Source organism: Pseudophryne corroboree, unplaced genomic scaffold (assembly GCF_028390025.1).
Source record: "Pseudophryne corroboree isolate aPseCor3 unplaced genomic scaffold, aPseCor3.hap2 scaffold_1128, whole genome shotgun sequence".
Taxonomy (NCBI): Eukaryota; Metazoa; Chordata; class Amphibia; order Anura; family Myobatrachidae; genus Pseudophryne; species Pseudophryne corroboree.
Genome location: NW_026967754.1, coordinates 47,988 through 63,605, shown reverse-complemented (window position 1 = coordinate 63,605; position 15,618 = coordinate 47,988). Strand labels below are relative to the sequence as shown.

Genomic DNA, 15,618 nt, shown 5'->3' with positions numbered 1-15,618 from the left:
TTTACTTACAGTACAATAACTTTTACCATTTTAATTTGTTTTAATAGTATATTGACAGTATTGTTTTCTTTCAAAAATCCACTTAATTTTCTTTACCCTATTATTAAAATGGTAATTGACAAAAACAAACTACATTGTCACCAGAAGAGCAATACAAAATGTACAAGTGATATATTAAAATCATCTTTCCAGCTTGAATTTCAATGATGCATTGGGGCAACGATTTTGTGAGAAACATTTTCACCCTTAAATAAAGATTTTCTTAATTCCTTACCTGTGTGCTAATTAGATATCACCTTGTTTTCACATTAAACAGACTTCCACATGAGAAAGCAGCAAGGATGCAGTGGCGTTAATGTTTCCTGGTGTCAACCTGTATTATTTCAGTAGACATTGAAATGAGGATGCATCTTGCTGCCTTTCCAATGAAGCAAGTTTAATTTAGTAATAGGTTAAAAACCATCCTTACAAAGGTGTTAATCAGAGACTTGGCTTTGTGGACACTTTTCAGAGAACAAATTTGTTAGCATAAAAATAAAGCCAGAAAATTAAGAGCTGTTTAATCACTCAATTGGATTTTTTTTGCCAGCATATTTCTTTTTCTCTGCAACCCACTGCTAAATTGTGCTTCCTAGCTGTTTTTATAAAATCACTGAATCAAATCTAACTCTGATTACATCAGAGAAGGCCAGGTACCCTACACCAGAACAGGGGGATTTGAAATTTTGACTTGTCTACTTAAAGATCACCAAAATCTGATAACAAGGTCAATTACGTCCCTGGGTGGGATTGAACCACCAACCTTTTGGTTAATAGCCGTGCACACTAACTGAATGCGCCACAAAGACACTTTGCAAAAGTCCTTACTGACAAAGGCTAATAAGCATTCATCTAAAACGTTTCCTAGAAAAACTTTAAAAAGTCAATAATCTGGAGAGTTTTTGTAAAATGTTTCTTCCATCAACCAACGAAGAAACACATTGGTACTTTCCCATGATGAGTGAGTGCTTCAGGATCTCTTGCACTTACATGTGCAGCAGAGTACAGCAATAGAAGCATGCTGGGCCCATAACCCAGCGGTAGGCAGATTGAAACTATCCTCTGCTATATGCATTTTTTTTTGTTAATTTAAGTAATCCAAAACTGGGATTGATATTTTGGCTCTTTTATTTTTACTTAAAGTACAATAACTTTTACCATTTTAATTTGTTTTAATAGTATATTGACAGTATTGTTTTCTTTCAAAAATCCACTTAATTTTCTTTACCCTATTATTAAAATGGTAATTGACAAAAACAAACTACATTGTCACCAGAAGAGCAATACAAAATGTACAAGTGATATATTAAAATCATCTTTCCAGCTTGAATTTCAATGATGCATTGGGGCAACGATTTTGTGAGAAACATTTTCACCCTTAAATAAAGATTTTCTTAATTCCTTACCTGTGTGCTAATTAGATATCACCTTGTTTTCACATTAAACAGACTTCCACAGGAGAAAGCAGCAAGGATGCAGTGGCGTTAATGTTTCCTGGTGTCAACCTGTATTATTTCAGTAGACATTGAAATGAGGATGCATCTTGCTGCCTTTCCAATGAAGCAAGTTTAATTTAGTAATAGGTTAAAAACCATCCTTACAAAGGTGTTAATCAGAGACTTGGCTTTGTGGACACTTTTCAGAGAACAAATTTGTTAGCATAAAAATAAAGCCAGAAAATTAAGAGCTGTTTAATCACTCAATTGGATTTTTTTTGCCAGCATATTTCTTTTTCTCTGCAACCCACTGCTAAATTGTGCTTCCTAGCTGTTTTTATAAAATCACTGAATCAAATCTAACTCTGATTACATCAGAGAAGGCCAGGTACCCTACACAGCAGCAATTGCCTCCACAAAGTACACAGGGAGCTGAGATGGTGGTTTACAGTGGAGACGAATTGATAATCTGTGAGGAGGGGGATGTACACGGTGATATATCGGAGGGTGATGATGAGGTGGACATCTTGCCTCTGTAGAGCCAGTTTGTGCAAGGAGAGATTAATTGCTTCTTTTTTGGGGGGGGGTCCAAACCAACCCGTCATATCAGTCACAGTCGTGTGGCAGACCCTGTCACTGAAATGATGGGTTGGTTAAAGTGTGCATGTCCTGTTTTGTTTATACAACATAAGGGTGGGTGGGAGGGCCCAAGGACAATTCCATCTTGCACCTCTTTTTTCTTTTATTTTTCTTTGCGTCATGTGCTGTTTGGGGAGGGTTTTTTAGAAGGGACATCCTGCGTGACACTGCAGTGCCACTCCTAAATGGGCCCGGTGTTTGTGTCGGCCACTAGGGTCGCTAATCTTACTCACACAGACAGCTACCTCATTGCGCCTCTTTTTTTCTTTGCGTCATGTGCTGATTGGGGAGGGTTTTTTGGAAGGGACATCCTGCGTGACACTGCAGTGCCACTCCTAAATGGGCCCGGTGTTTGTGTCGGCCACTAGGGTCGCTAATCTTACTCACACAGTCAGCTACCTCATTGCGCCTCTTTTTTTCTTTGCGTCATGTGCTGATTGGGGAGGGTTTTTTGGAAGGGACATCCTGCGTGACACTGCAGTGCCACTCCTAAATGGGCCCGGTGTTTGTGTCGGCCACTAGGGTCGCTAATCTTACTCACACAGTAAGCTACCTCATTGCGCCTCTTTTTTTCTTTGCGTCATGTGCTGATTGGGGAGGGTTTTTTGGAAGGGACATCCTGCGTGACACTGCAGTGCCACTCCTAAATGGGCCCGGTGTTTGTGTCGGCCACTAGGGTCGCTAATCTTACTCACACAGTCAGCTACCTCATTGCGCCTCTTTTTTTCTTTGCGTCATGTGCTGATTGGGGAGGGTTTTTTGGAAGGGACATCCTGCGTGACACTGCAGTGCCACTCCTAAATGGGCCCGGTGTTTGTGTCGGCCACTAGGGTCGCTAATCTTACTCACACAGTCAGCTACCTCATTGCGCCTCTTTTTTTCTTTGCGTCATGTGCTGATTGGGGAGGGTTTTTTGGAAGGGACATCCTGCGTGACACTGCAGTGCCACTCCTAAATGGGCCCGGTGTTTGTGTCGGCCACTAGGGTCGCTAATCTTACTCACACAGTCAGCTACCTCATTGCGCCTCTTTTTTTCTTTGCGTCATGTGCTGATTGGGGAAGGTTTTTTGGAAGGGACATCCTGCGTGACACTGCAGTGCCACTCCTAAATGGGCCCGGTGTTTGTGTCGGCCACTAGGGTCGCTAATCTTACTCACACAGTCAGCTACCTCATTGCGCCTCTTTTTTTCTTTGCGTCATGTGCTGATTGGGGAGGGTTTTTTGGAAGGGACATCCTGCGTGACACTGCAGTGCCACTCCTAAATGGGCCCGGTGTTTGTGTCGGCCACTAGGGTCGCTAATCTTACTCACACAGTCAGCTACCTCATTGCGCCTCTTTTTTTCTTTGCGTCATGTGCTGATTGGGGAGGGTTTTTTGGAAGGGACATCCTGCGTGACACTGCAATGCCACTCCTAAATGGGCCCGGTGTTTGTGTCGGCCACTAGGGTCGCTAATCTTACTCACACAGTCAGCTACCTCATTGCGCCTCTTTTTTTCTTTGCGTCATGTGCTGATTGGGGAGGGTTTTTTGGAAGGGACATCCTGCGTGACACTGCAGTGCCACTCCTAAATGGGCCCGGTGTTTGTGTCGGCCACTAGGGTCGCTTATCTTACTCACACAGTCAGCTACCTCATTGCACCTCTTTTTTTCTTTGCATCATGTGCTGATTGGGGAGGGTTTTTTGGAAGGGACATCCTGCGTGACACTGCAGTGCCACTCCTAGATGGGCCAGGTGTTTGTGTCGGCCACTAGTGTCGCTTAGCTTAGTCATCCAGCGACCTTGGTGCAAATTTTAGGACTAAAAATAATATTGTGAGGTGTGAGGTATTCAGAATAGACTGAAAATGAGTGGAAATTATGGTTTTTGAGGTTAATAATAATATGGGATCAAAATGACCCCCAAATTCTATGATTTAAGCTGTTTTTTTAGGGTTTTTTGAAAAAAAACACCCGAATCCAAAACACACCCGAATCCGACAAAAAAAATTCGGTGAGGTTTTGCCAAAACGCGGTCGAACCCAAAACACGGCCGCGGAACCGAACCCAAAACCAAAACACAAAACCCGAAAAATTTCAGGCGCTCATCTCTAATTGAAACTATCCTTTGCTATATGCATTTTTTTTTGTTAATTTAAGTAATCAAAACTGGGATTGATATTTTTGCTCTTTTATTTTTACTTAAAGTACAATAACTTTTACCATTTTAATTTGTTTTAATAGTATATTGACAGTATAGTTTTCTTTAAAAAATCCACTTAATTTTCTTTACCCTATTATTAAAAGGGTAATTGACAAAAACAAACTACATTGTCACCAGAAGAGCAATACAAAATGTACAAGTGATATATTAAAATCATCTTTCCAGCTTGAATTTCAATGATGCATTGGGGCAACGATTTTGTGAGAAACATCTTCACCCTTAAATAAAGATTTTCTTAATTCCTTACCTGTGTGCTAATTACATGTCACCTTGTTTTCACATAAAACAGACTTCTACATGAGAAAGCAGCAAGGATGCAGTGGCGTTAATGTTTCCTGGTGTCAACCTGTATTATTTCAGTAGACATTGAAATGAGGATGCATCTTGCTGCCTTTCCAATGAAGCAAGTTTAATTTAGTAATAGGTGAAAAACCATCCTTACAAAGGTGTTAATCAGAGACTTGGCTTTGTGGACACTTTTCAGAGAACAAATTTGTTAGCATAAAAATAAAGGCAGAAAATGAAGAGCTGTTTAATCACTCAATTGGATTTTTCTACCAGCATATTTTTTTCTCTGCAACCCATTGCTAAATTGTGCTTCCTAGCTGTTTTTTATAAAATCACTGAATCAAATCTAACTCCGATTACATCAGAGAAGGCCAGGTACCCTACACCAAAAGAGGGGGTTTGAAATTTTGACTTGTCTACTTAAATATCACCAAAACCTGATCACAATGTCAATCATGTCCCTGGGTGGGATTGAACCACCAACCTTTTGGTTAGTAGCCAGACACACTAACCGATTGCACCACAGAGACACTTTGCAAAAAGTACATACTGACAAAGGCTAATAAGCATTAATCTAGAACGTTTCCTAGAAAAACTTTAAAAAGTCAATAATCTGGAGAGTTTTTGTAAGAATTTTCTTAAATCAACCAACGAAGAAACACATTGGTACTTTCCCATGATGAGTGAGTGCTTCAGGATCTCTTGCACTTACATGTGCAGCAGAGTACTGCAATGGAAGCATGCTGGGCCCATAACCCAGAGGTAGGCAGATTAAAACTATCCTCTGCTATATGCATTTTTTTTGTTAATTAAAGTAATCCAAAACTGGGATTGATATTTTTGCTCTTTTATTTTTCATTAAAGTACAATAACTTTTACCATTTTAATTTGTTTTAATAGTATATTGAAAGTATTGTTTTCTTTTAAAAATCCACTTAATTTTCTTTACCCTATTATTAAAATGGTAATTGACAAAAACAAACTACATTGTCACCAGAAGAGCAATACAAAATGTACAAGTGATATATTAAAATCATCTTTCCAGCTTGAATTTCAATGATGCATTGGGGCAACGATTTTGTGAGAAACATTTTCACCCTTAAATAAAGATTTTCTTAATTCCTTACCTGTGTGCTAATTAGATATCACCTTGTTTTCACATTAAACAGACTTCCACGTGGCGTTAATGTTTCCTGGTGTCAACCTGTATTATTTCAGTAGACATTGAAATGAGGATGCATCTTGCTGCCTTTCCAATGAAGCAAGTTTAATTTAGTAATAGGTGAAAAACCATCCTTACAAAGGTGTTAATCAGAGACTTGGCTTTGTGGACACTTTTCAGAGAACAAATTTGTTAGCATAAAAATAAAGCCAGAAAATGAAGAGCTGTTTAATCACTCAATTGGATTTTTTTGCCAGCATATTTCTTTTTCTCTGTAACCCACTGCTAAATTGTGCTTCCTAGCTGTTTTATAAAATCACTGAATCAAATCTAACTCTGATTACATCAGAGAAGGCCAGGTACCCTACACCATAAGAGGGGGGTTGAAATTTTGACTTGTCTACTTAAAGATCACCAAAATCTGATAACAAGGTCAATTACGTCCCTGGGTGGGATTGAACCACCAACCTTTTGGTTTATAGCCATACACACTAACTGATTGCGCCACAGAGACACTTTGCAAAAGTACATACTGACAAAGGCTAATAAGCATTCATCTAAAACGTTTCCTAGAAAAACTTTAAAAAGTCAATAATCTGGAGAGTTTTTGTAAGATGTTTCTTCCATCAACCAACGAAGAAACACATTGGTACTTTCCCATGATGAGTGAGTGCTTCAGGATCTATTGCACTTACATGTGCAGCAGAGTACAGCAATGGAAGCATGCTGGGCACATAACCCAGAGGTAGGCAGATTGAAACTATCCTCTGCTATATGCATTTTTTTTTTGTTAATTAAAGTAATCCAAAACTGGGATTGATATGTTGGCTCTTTTATTTTTACTTACAGTACAATAACTTTTACCATTTTAATTTGTTTTAATAGTATATTGACAGTATTGTTTTCTTTCAAAAATCCACTTAATTTTCTTTACCCTATTATTAAAATGGTAATTGACAAAAACAAACTACATTGTCACCAGAAGAGCAATACAAAATGTACAAGTGATATATTAAAATCATCTTTCCAGCTTGAATTTCAATGATGCATTGGGGCAACGATTTTGTGAGAAACATTTTCACCCTTAAATAAAGATTTTCTTAATTCCTTACCTGTGTGCTAATTAGATATCACCTTGTTTTCACATTAAACAGACTTCCACATGAGAAAGCAGCAAGGATGCAGTGGCGTTAATGTTTCCTGGTGTCAACCTGTATTATTTCAGTAGACATTGAAATGAGGATGCATCTTGCTGCCTTTCCAATGAAGCAAGTTTAATTTAGTAATAGGTTAAAAACCATCCTTACAAAGGTGTTAATCAGAGACTTGGCTTTGTGGACACTTTTCAGAGAACAAATTTGTTAGCATAAAAATAAAGCCAGAAAATTAAGAGCTGTTTAATCACTCAATTGGATTTTTTTTGCCAGCATATTTCTTTTTCTCTGCAACCCACTGCTAAATTGTGCTTCCTAGCTGTTTTTATAAAATCACTGAATCAAATCTAACTCTGATTACATCAGAGAAGGCCAGGTACCCTACACCAGAACAGGGGGATTTGAAATTTTGACTTGTCTACTTAAAGATCACCAAAATCTGATAACAAGGTCAATTACGTCCCTGGGTGGGATTGAACCACCAACCTTTTGGTTAATAGCCGTGCACACTAACTGAATGCGCCACAAAGACACTTTGCAAAAGTCCTTACTGACAAAGGCTAATAAGCATTCATCTAAAACGTTTCCTAGAAAAACTTTAAAAAGTCAATAATCTGGAGAGTTTTTGTAAAATGTTTCTTCCATCAACCAACGAAGAAACACATTGGTACTTTCCCATGATGAGTGAGTGCTTCAGGATCTCTTGCACTTACATGTGCAGCAGAGTACAGCAATAGAAGCATGCTGGGCCCATAACCCAGCGGTAGGCAGATTGAAACTATCCTCTGCTATATGCATTTTTTTTTGTTAATTTAAGTAATCCAAAACTGGGATTGATATTTTGGCTCTTTTATTTTTACTTAAAGTACAATAACTTTTACCATTTTAATTTGTTTTAATAGTATATTGACAGTATTGTTTTCTTTCAAAAATCCACTTAATTTTCTTTACCCTATTATTAAAATGGTAATTGACAAAAACAAACTACATTGTCACCAGAAGAGCAATACAAAATGTACAAGTGATATATTAAAATCATCTTTCCAGCTTGAATTTCAATGATGCATTGGGGCAACGATTTTGTGAGAAACATTTTCACCCTTAAATAAAGATTTTCTTAATTCCTTACCTGTGTGCTAATTAGATATCACCTTGTTTTCACATTAAACAGACTTCCACATGAGAAAGCAGCAAGGATGCAGTGGCGTTAATGTTTCCTGGTGTCAACCTGTATTATTTCAGTAGACATTGAAATGAGGATGCATCTTGCTGCCTTTCCAATGAAGCAAGTTTAATTTAGTAATAGGTTAAAAACCATCCTTACAAAGGTGTTAATCAGAGACTTGGCTTTGTGGACACTTTTCAGAGAACAAATTTGTTAGCATAAAAATAAAGCCAGAAAATTAAGAGCTGTTTAATCACTCAATTGGATTTTTTTTGCCAGCATATTTCTTTTTCTCTGCAACCCACTGCTAAATTGTGCTTCCTAGCTGTTTTTATAAAATCACTGAATCAAATCTAACTCTGATTACATCAGAGAAGGCCAGGTACCCTACACAGCAGCAATTGCCTCCACAAAGTACACAGGGAGCTGAGATGGTGGTTTACAGTGGGGACGAATTGATAATCTGTGAGGAGGGGGATGTACACGGTGATATATCGGAGGGTGATGATGAGGTGGACATCTTGCCTCTGTAGAGCCAGTTTGTGCAAGGAGAGATTAATTGCTTCTTTTTTGGGGGGGGGTCCAAACCAACCCGTCATATCAGTCACAGTCGTGTGGCAGACCCTGTCACTGAAATGATGGGTTGGTTAAAGTGTGCATGTCCTGTTTTGTTTATACAACATAAGGGTGGGTGGGAGGGCCCAAGGACAATTCCATCTTGCACCTCTTTTTTCTTTTATTTTTCTTTGCGTCATGTGCTGTTTGGGGAGGGTTTTTTAGAAGGGACATCCTGCGTGACACTGCAGTGCCACTCCTAAATGGGCCCGGTGTTTGTGTCGGCCACTAGGGTCGCTAATCTTACTCACACAGTCAGCTACCTCATTGCGCCTCTTTTTTTCTTTGCGTCATGTGCTGATTGGGGAGGGTTTTTTGGAAGGGACATCCTGCGTGACACTGCAGTGCCACTCCTAAATGGGCCCGGTGTTTGTGTCGGCCACTAGGGTCGCTAATCTTACTCACACAGTCAGCTACCTCATTGCGCCTCTTTTTTTCTTTGCGTCATGTGCTGATTGGGGAGGGTTTTTTGGAAGGGACATCCTGCGTGACACTGCAGTGCCACTCCTAAATGGGCCCGGTGTTTGTGTCGGCCACTAGGGTCGCTAATCTTACTCACACAGTAAGCTACCTCATTGCGCCTCTTTTTTTCTTTGCGTCATGTGCTGATTGGGGAGGGTTTTTTGGAAGGGACATCCTGCGTGACACTGCAGTGCCACTCCTAAATGGGCCCGGTGTTTGTGTCGGCCACTAGGGTCGCTAATCTTACTCACACAGTCAGCTACCTCATTGCGCCTCTTTTTTTCTTTGCGTCATGTGCTGATTGGGGAGGGTTTTTTGGAAGGGACATCCTGCGTGACACTGCAGTGCCACTCCTAAATGGGCCCGGTGTTTGTGTCGGCCACTAGGGTCGCTAATCTTACTCACACAGTCAGCTACCTCATTGCGCCTCTTTTTTTCTTTGCGTCATGTGCTGATTGGGGAGGGTTTTTTGGAAGGGACATCCTGCATGACACTGCAGTGCCACTCCTAAATGGGCCCGGTGTTTGTGTCGGCCACTAGGGTCGCTAATCTTACTCACACAGTCAGCTACCTCATTGCGCCTCTTTTTTTCTTTGCGTCATGTGCTGATTGGGGAAGGTTTTTTGGAAGGGACATCCTGCGTGACACTGCAGTGCCACTCCTAAATGGGCCCGGTGTTTGTGTCGGCCACTAGGGTCGCTAATCTTACTCACACAGTCAGCTACCTCATTGCGCCTCTTTTTTTCTTTGCGTCATGTGCTGATTGGGGAGGGTTTTTTGGAAGGGACATCCTGCGTGACACTGCAGTGCCACTCCTAAATGGGCCCGGTGTTTGTGTCGGCCACTAGGGTCGCTAATCTTACTCACACAGTCAGCTACCTCATTGCGCCTCTTTTTTTCTTTGCGTCATGTGCTGATTGGGGAGGGTTTTTTGGAAGGGACATCCTGCGTGACACTGCAATGCCACTCCTAAATGGGCCCGGTGTTTGTGTCGGCCACTAGGGTCGCTAATCTTACTCACACAGTCAGCTACCTCATTGCGCCTCTTTTTTTCTTTGCGTCATGTGCTGATTGGGGAGGGTTTTTTGGAAGGGACATCCTGCGTGACACTGCAGTGCCACTCCTAAATGGGCCCGGTGTTTGTGTCGGCCACTAGGGTCGCTTATCTTACTCACACAGTCAGCTACCTCATTGCACCTCTTTTTTTCTTTGCATCATGTGCTGATTGGGGAGGGTTTTTTGGAAGGGACATCCTGCGTGACACTGCAGTGCCACTCCTAGATGGGCCAGGTGTTTGTGTCGGCCACTAGTGTCGCTTAGCTTAGTCATCCAGCGACCTTGGTGCAAATTTTAGGACTAAAAATAATATTGTGAGGTGTGAGGTATTCAGAATAGACTGAAAATGAGTGGAAATTATGGTTTTTGAGGTTAATAATAATATGGGATCAAAATGACCCCCAAATTCTATGATTTAAGCTGTTTTTTTAGGGTTTTTTGAAAAAAAACACCCGAATCCAAAACACACCCGAATCCGACAAAAAAAATTCGGTGAGGTTTTGCCAAAACGCGGTCGAACCCAAAACACGGCCGCGGAACTGAACCCAAAACCAAAACACAAAACCCGAAAAATTTCAGGCGCTCATCTCTAATTGAAACTATCCTTTGCTATATGCATTTTTTTTTGTTAATTTAAGTAATCAAAACTGGGATTGATATTTTTGCTCTTTTATTTTTACTTAAAGTACAATAACTTTTACCATTTTAATTTGTTTTAATAGTATATTGACAGTATAGTTTTCTTTAAAAAATCCACTTAATTTTCTTTACCCTATTATTAAAAGGGTAATTGACAAAAACAAACTACATTGTCACCAGAAGAGCAATACAAAATGTACAAGTGATATATTAAAATCATCTTTCCAGCTTGAATTTCAATGATGCATTGGGGCAACGATTTTGTGAGAAACATCTTCACCCTTAAATAAAGATTTTCTTAATTCCTTACCTGTGTGCTAATTACATGTCACCTTGTTTTCACATAAAACAGACTTCTACATGAGAAAGCAGCAAGGATGCAGTGGCGTTAATGTTTCCTGGTGTCAACCTGTATTATTTCAGTAGACATTGAAATGAGGATGCATCTTGCTGCCTTTCCAATGAAGCAAGTTTAATTTAGTAATAGGTGAAAAACCATCCTTACAAAGGTGTTAATCAGAGACTTGGCTTTGTGGACACTTTTCAGAGAACAAATTTGTTAGCATAAAAATAAAGGCAGAAAATGAAGAGCTGTTTAATCACTCAATTGGATTTTTCTACCAGCATATTTTTTTCTCTGCAACCCATTGCTAAATTGTGCTTCCTAGCTGTTTTTTATAAAATCACTGAATCAAATCTAACTCCGATTACATCAGAGAAGGCCAGGTACCCTACACCAAAAGAGGGGGTTTGAAATTTTGACTTGTCTACTTAAATATCACCAAAACCTGATCACAATGTCAATCATGTCCCTGGGTGGGATTGAACCACCAACCTTTTGGTTAGTAGCCAGACACACTAACCGATTGCACCACAGAGACACTTTGCAAAAAGTACTTACTGACAAAGGCTAATAAGCATTAATCTAGAACGTTTCCTAGAAAAACTTTAAAAAGTCAATAATCTGGAGAGTTTTTGTAAGAATTTTCTTAAATCAACCAACGAAGAAACACATTGGTACTTTCCCATGATGAGTGAGTGCTTCAGGATCTCTTGCACTTACATGTGCAGCAGAGTACTGCAATGGAAGCATGCTGGGCCCATAACCCAGAGGTAGGCAGATTAAAACTATCCTCTGCTATATGCATTTTTTTTGTTAATTAAAGTAATCCAAAACTGGGATTGATATTTTTGCTCTTTTATTTTTCATTAAAGTACAATAACTTTTACCATTTTAATTTGTTTTAATAGTATATTGAAAGTATTGTTTTCTTTTAAAAATCCACTTAATTTTCTTTACCCTATTATTAAAATGGTAATTGACAAAAACAAACTACATTGTCACCAGAAGAGCAATACAAAATGTACAAGTGATATATTAAAATCATCTTTCCAGCTTGAATTTCAATGATGCATTGGGGCAACGATTTTGTGAGAAACATTTTCACCCTTAAATAAAGATTTTCTTAATTCCTTACCTGTGTGCTAATTAGATATCACCTTGTTTTCACATTAAACAGACTTCCACGTGGCGTTAATGTTTCCTGGTGTCAACCTGTATTATTTCAGTAGACATTGAAATGAGGATGCATCTTGCTGCCTTTCCAATGAAGCAAGTTTAATTTAGTAATAGGTGAAAAACCATCCTTACAAAGGTGTTAATCAGAGACTTGGCTTTGTGGACACTTTTCAGAGAACAAATTTGTTAGCATAAAAATAAAGCCAGAAAATGAAGAGCTGTTTAATCACTCAATTGGATTTTTTTGCCAGCATATTTCTTTTTCTCTGTAACCCACTGCTAAATTGTGCTTCCTAGCTGTTTTATAAAATCACTGAATCAAATCTAACTCTGATTACATCAGAGAAGGCCAGGTACCCTACACCATAAGAGGGGGGTTGAAATTTTGACTTGTCTACTTAAAGATCACCAAAATCTGATAACAAGGTCAATTACGTCCCTGGGTGGGATTGAACCACCAACCTTTTGGTTTATAGCCATACACACTAACTGATTGCGCCACAGAGACACTTTGCAAAAGTACATACTGACTAAGGCTAATAAGCATTCATCTAAAACGTTTCCTAGAAAAACTTTAAAAAGTCAATAATCTGGAGAGTTTTTGTAAGATGTTTCTTCCATCAACCAACGAAGAAACACATTGGTACTTTCCCATGATGAGTGAGTGCTTCAGGATCTATTGCACTTACATGTGCAGCAGAGTACAGCAATGGAAGCATGCTGGGCACATAACCCAGAGGTAGGCAGATTGAAACTATCCTCTGCTATATGCATTTTTTTTTTGTTAATTAAAGTAATCCAAAACTGGGATTGATATGTTGGCTCTTTTATTTTTACTTACAGTACAATAACTTTTACCATTTTAATTTGTTTTAATAGTATATTGACAGTATTGTTTTCTTTCAAAAATCCACTTAATTTTCTTTACCCTATTATTAAAATGGTAATTGACAAAAACAAACTACATTGTCACCAGAAGAGCAATACAAAATGTACAAGTGATATATTAAAATCATCTTTCCAGCTTGAATTTCAATGATGCATTGGGGCAACGATTTTGTGAGAAACATTTTCACCCTTAAATAAAGATTTTCTTAATTCCTTACCTGTGTGCTAATTAGATATCACCTTGTTTTCACATTAAACAGACTTCCACATGAGAAAGCAGCAAGGATGCAGTGGCGTTAATGTTTCCTGGTGTCAACCTGTATTATTTCAGTAGACATTGAAATGAGGATGCATCTTGCTGCCTTTCCAATGAAGCAAGTTTAATTTAGTAATAGGTTAAAAACCATCCTTACAAAGGTGTTAATCAGAGACTTGGCTTTGTGGACACTTTTCAGAGAACAAATTTGTTAGCATAAAAATAAAGCCAGAAAATTAAGAGCTGTTTAATCACTCAATTGGATTTTTTTTGCCAGCATATTTCTTTTTCTCTGCAACCCACTGCTAAATTGTGCTTCCTAGCTGTTTTTATAAAATCACTGAATCAAATCTAACTCTGATTACATCAGAGAAGGCCAGGTACCCTACACCAGAACAGGGGGATTTGAAATTTTGACTTGTCTACTTAAAGATCACCAAAATCTGATAACAAGGTCAATTACGTCCCTGGGTGGGATTGAACCACCAACCTTTTGGTTAATAGCCGTGCACACTAACTGAATGCGCCACAAAGACACTTTGCAAAAGTCCTTACTGACAAAGGCTAATAAGCATTCATCTAAAACGTTTCCTAGAAAAACTTTAAAAAGTCAATAATCTGGAGAGTTTTTGTAAAATGTTTCTTCCATCAACCAACGAAGAAACACATTGGTACTTTCCCATGATGAGTGAGTGCTTCAGGATCTCTTGCACTTACATGTGCAGCAGAGTACAGCAATAGAAGCATGCTGGGCCCATAACCCAGCGGTAGGCAGATTGAAACTATCCTCTGCTATATGCATTTTTTTTTGTTAATTTAAGTAATCCAAAACTGGGATTGATATTTTGGCTCTTTTATTTTTACTTAAAGTACAATAACTTTTACCATTTTAATTTGTTTTAATAGTATATTGACAGTATTGTTTTCTTTCAAAAATCCACTTAATTTTCTTTACCCTATTATTAAAATGGTAATTGACAAAAACAAACTACATTGTCACCAGAAGAGCAATACAAAATGTACAAGTGATATATTAAAATCATCTTTCCAGCTTGAATTTCAATGATGCATTGGGGCAACGATTTTGTGAGAAACATTTTCACCCTTAAATAAAGATTTTCTTAATTCCTTACCTGTGTGCTAATTAGATATCACCTTGTTTTCACATTAAACAGACTTCCACATGAGAAAGCAGCAAGGATGCAGTGGCGTTAATGTTTCCTGGTGTCAACCTGTATTATTTCAGTAGACATTGAAATGAGGATGCATCTTGCTGCCTTTCCAATGAAGCAAGTTTAATTTAGTAATAGGTTAAAAACCATCCTTACAAAGGTGTTAATCAGAGACTTGGCTTTGTGGACACTTTTCAGAGAACAAATTTGTTAGCATAAAAATAAAGCCAGAAAATTAAGAGCTGTTTAATCACTCAATTGGATTTTTTTTGCCAGCATATTTCTTTTTCTCTGCAACCCACTGCTAAATTGTGCTTCCTAGCTGTTTTTATAAAATCACTGAATCAAATCTAACTCTGATTACATCAGAGAAGGCCAGGTACCCTACACAGCAGCAATTGCCTCCACAAAGTACACAGGGAGCTGAGATGGTGGTTTACAGTGGGGACGAATTGATAATCTGTGAGGAGGGGGATGTACACGGTGATATATCGGAGGGTGATGATGAGGTGGACATCTTGCCTCTGTAGAGCCAGTTTGTGCAAGGAGAGATTAATTGCTTCTTTTTTGGGGGGGGGTCCAAACCAACCCGTCATATCAGTCACAGTCGTGTGGCAGACCCTGTCACTGAAATGATGGGTTGGTTAAAGTGTGCATGTCCTGTTTTGTTTATACAACATAAGGGTGGGTGGGAGGGCCCAAGGACAATTCCATCTTGCACCTCTTTTTTCTTTTATTTTTCTTTGCGTCATGTGCTGTTTGGGGAGGGTTTTTTAGAAGGGACATCCTGCGTGACACTGCAGTGCCACTCCTAAATGGGCCCGGTGTTTGTGTCGGCCACTAGGGTCGCTAATCTTACTCACACAGTCAGCTACCTCATTGCGCCTCTTTTTTTCTTTGCGTCATGTGCTGATTGGGGAGGGTTT

At 39.0% G+C, this 15,618-nt stretch overlaps 4 non-coding genes across 4 annotated transcripts; all 4 read right to left on the bottom strand.

The window, feature by feature from the left end:
* Nucleotides 1-5,060: 5,060 nt before the first annotated feature.
* TRNAS-ACU (transfer RNA serine (anticodon ACU)) lies at nt 5,061-5,134 on the bottom strand. Its single transcript has one exon. It is a non-coding gene; the product is annotated as a tRNA-Ser (tRNA).
* A 1,072-nt stretch (nt 5,135-6,206) lies between these two features.
* TRNAY-AUA (transfer RNA tyrosine (anticodon AUA)) lies at nt 6,207-6,280 on the bottom strand. The gene has a single exon. It is a non-coding gene; the product is annotated as a tRNA-Tyr (tRNA).
* Nucleotides 6,281-11,664: 5,384 nt separating this feature from the next.
* On the bottom strand, nt 11,665-11,738 carry TRNAS-ACU (transfer RNA serine (anticodon ACU)). The gene has a single exon. It is a non-coding gene; the product is annotated as a tRNA-Ser (tRNA).
* Nucleotides 11,739-12,810: 1,072 nt separating this feature from the next.
* On the bottom strand, nt 12,811-12,884 carry TRNAY-AUA (transfer RNA tyrosine (anticodon AUA)). The gene has a single exon. It is a non-coding gene; the product is annotated as a tRNA-Tyr (tRNA).
* Nucleotides 12,885-15,618: the final 2,734 nt, after the last annotated feature.